The sequence below is a fragment of the Monopterus albus genome, unplaced genomic scaffold (assembly GCF_001952655.1).
Source record: "Monopterus albus unplaced genomic scaffold, M_albus_1.0 scaffold893.1, whole genome shotgun sequence".
Lineage (NCBI taxonomy): Eukaryota > Metazoa > Chordata > Actinopteri > Synbranchiformes > Synbranchidae > Monopterus > Monopterus albus.
The window spans coordinates 7,666-10,242 of NW_018128773.1; the positions used below are offsets into that span (position 1 = coordinate 7,666).

Sequence of the window (2,577 nt, forward strand, 5' to 3'; positions counted from 1 at the left end):
TACACTGGTGAGCAGAATGCAGTGCCAGGCTTCCCATTAACAGACATTTACAGACAAAGAAAAGAGAGAACATGTTTTCATTGAAAACACCATAACATTAAACTGAAAATGTTGCACAAAAATATGAATTGTTCAAAAAAAAAGACTTGATAACTTGTGACTTGATTAATGATTTCCTTGGTTTAAAATATGAGAAGTGATAATTTGCACTAAAATATAGCAGGTGTGGCCCCTGGCTTTCAAATGTTGGAACAGGTAAACGTAAATAAATGATGCATGTGTGAATATATGTGTTTCCTACCATTATTGTGTAAATCATTAATAATTGTGGGGAACAATTAACATTGACATGAACAGTCTCTTCTCATATTATTATTACTACTTCTCTTATTGTTATCATTACTATTATTATTAAACAGTGATCAGTGCAATTTTGTTAATCAGGAAGTTTGTATCAAACAGGTAGTCCTTCGTACTACTCATTTCCCTTGAAGTAGGCCTCAGCCTCAAAAAGGTTGGTGACCCCTGCTTTAGACCCACTACTTTGACATCTGATGTCCAATTCTTGGCACTGCAAACTTAATGTTGTGTGAACTAATCTAGAAATGATCTTTTGTCTGAGACCTGATGATTGAAAGGTGTCGTGAAAAATGCTACATACTTTATATGGTTTCATGAGTCATTCTAGCATAAGATTTCTCTTTCTTTCTACATTTGGCATTATAGATACAGAGACACACAAAGACAACTGGCCACCGCTGTCAGCAGTGTGACAAAGCCTTCCTATCACAACATGATCTAAGGAGTCATCTGAGATCTCACACTGGAGAGAGACCATACATCTGTGACCAGTGTGGCAAAACATTTTCACGGAGGACTTACTTAAATCGCCACAAAGAAATTCACCCAGGAGAGAAACCATACAGCTGTGACTTATGTGGAAAAAGTTACACTAAGAATAGTTCCTTAAGCAGGCATCGACAAATTCATACAGGAGAAAGACCTTACAGCTGTGACCTCTGTGGAAAAAGTTTCATGTGATCACTGTGGAAAAAGTTTCATCAGCAAGAGTTCCTTAAACAGACATCGGCGAATTCATACAGGAGAGAAACCTTACAGCTGTGATCACTGTGGAAAAGGTTTCAATAGAGAGAATAACTTACATGCACATCAACAAATTCATGCAGGAGAGAAACCATACAGCTGTGATCACTGTGGAAAAGGTTTCACTTTGAAGAGCTACTTAAATGAGCATCGACAAATTCATGCAGGAGAAAAACCTTACAGCTGTGATTACTGCAGGAAAAGTTTCACTAGCAAGAGTTTTTTACGCAAGCATCGACTAATTCATAGAGGAGAGAAACCATACAGCTGTGATCACTGTGGAAAAAGTTTCACTTTGAAGAGATACTTAAATGAGCATCGACAAATTCATGCAGGAAAAAAACCTTACAGCTGTGATTACTGTGGAAAAAGTTTCACTAGCAAGAGGTCCTTAAACAGGCATCGACAAATTCATATGGGAGAGAAACCATACAGCTGCGATCACTGTGGAAAAAATTTCACTTTGAAGAGATACTTAAATGAGCACCGACAAATTCATACGGGAGAAAAACCTTACAGCTGTGTCCTCTGTGGAAAAAGTTTCACTTGGAAGCATAATTTAAAAAGGCATCGACAAATTCATATAGGAAACGTTACAGCTGTGATTACTGTGGAAAAAGTTTCACTAGCAAGAGGTCCTTAAACAAGCATTGACAAATTTGTACAGGAGAGATACCTTACAGCTGTGACCTCTGTGGAAAAAGTTTCATTTGGGAGAAAAGCTTAAAAGAGCACCGACGAATTCACACAGGGGAAAAACCATACAGCTGTGATCACTGTGGGAAAAGTTTTACTTGGAAGAGTCCCTTAAATTGCCATCGACGAATTCATACAGGAGAGATTCAGAATGTGTCTTCACTGTAGCTGCTCCTACAATGTGGAGTTCTCTTCCACTTTAGCTTTGTTCTATAACTGATCTTTCTCGTTTGTTGTATATTGTACATTACCCCACATATCTTACTGGAAATATCAATTGTACATATTTATTGGTAAATTAGTTCTGACTACATATTCTAGATATACTGTATTTTATTGCCTTGTACTTTGTTGGACTTAACCGTCCTGCATGTTTGCTTCTGAGGAAGAGTCAAAGTCAGAACAACCTTTGAGATATTTATTACGTCAAGGAAAAGCAATTACAGAGCTCTGTGTTCCACTATTCTGAAGCTCTTTCCAAACATAAGTGTGGCTCAATCTTTCTTCAGAAAAGAGGAGCACCTAATCTTCCTGAATCCAGTAATTAATATAATTTTGAAAAGTGTAATGTGGATTGATCTGGTGCCTCTCGTGCTGTTCCATTGGTCCTTCAGTCCGTCCGTCCTCTCTGGTCCAATCGTCCAAGACAGCGCCCTAGAAAGGGGAAGAAATCCTATACTGCCTAAATTCCTACATACACACTCACTTCTTCCTTTGTTTCCAATTTCCTGCTCCATATTAGGCATTGCTTTCCATTTCACTAATTAAAACTGTCCT

The 2,577-nt window shown here is 38.0% G+C and overlaps 1 pseudogene; it reads left to right on the plus strand.

Moving 5' to 3' along the window:
* Positions 1-243: 243 nt before the first annotated feature.
* Positions 244-2,047, plus strand: LOC109953640 (zinc finger protein 239-like; annotated as a pseudogene).
* Positions 2,048-2,577: the final 530 nt, after the last annotated feature.